This window comes from Penaeus chinensis, chromosome 5, assembly GCF_019202785.1.
Source record: "Penaeus chinensis breed Huanghai No. 1 chromosome 5, ASM1920278v2, whole genome shotgun sequence".
NCBI classification, from domain to species: domain Eukaryota; kingdom Metazoa; phylum Arthropoda; class Malacostraca; order Decapoda; family Penaeidae; genus Penaeus; species Penaeus chinensis.
In genome coordinates, this window is record NC_061823.1 from 33,674,452 (window position 1) to 33,674,752 (window position 301).

Genomic DNA, 301 nt, shown 5'->3' on the forward strand with positions numbered 1-301 from the left:
TCACAACAATGGTAATTGTTATTAATGCAACTGTAATCGTTAATAATAGTAATGACAATGATAACGACGGTACTACTGAAGACAACAGTAATGGAAGTAATTATAAAATATTGATAGTATTAATATCAACCTTAATGATACCAATAGTATTGATGAATACAATCAACTTGCAATAATACGCGTATTATCATTAAAGTAGAACAAGAAAACAAACATAATAATAAAAGGCCTCCCCGGCGGGGAATCGAACCCCGGTCTCCCGCGTGACAGGCGGGGATACTCACCACTATACTACCGAGGA

The 301-nt window shown here is 35.9% G+C and overlaps 1 non-coding gene across 1 annotated transcript; it reads right to left on the bottom strand.

Moving 5' to 3' along the window:
• Nucleotides 1-229: 229 nt before the first annotated feature.
• On the bottom strand, nucleotides 230-301 carry Trnad-guc. The gene has a single exon. It is a non-coding gene; the product is annotated as a tRNA-Asp (tRNA).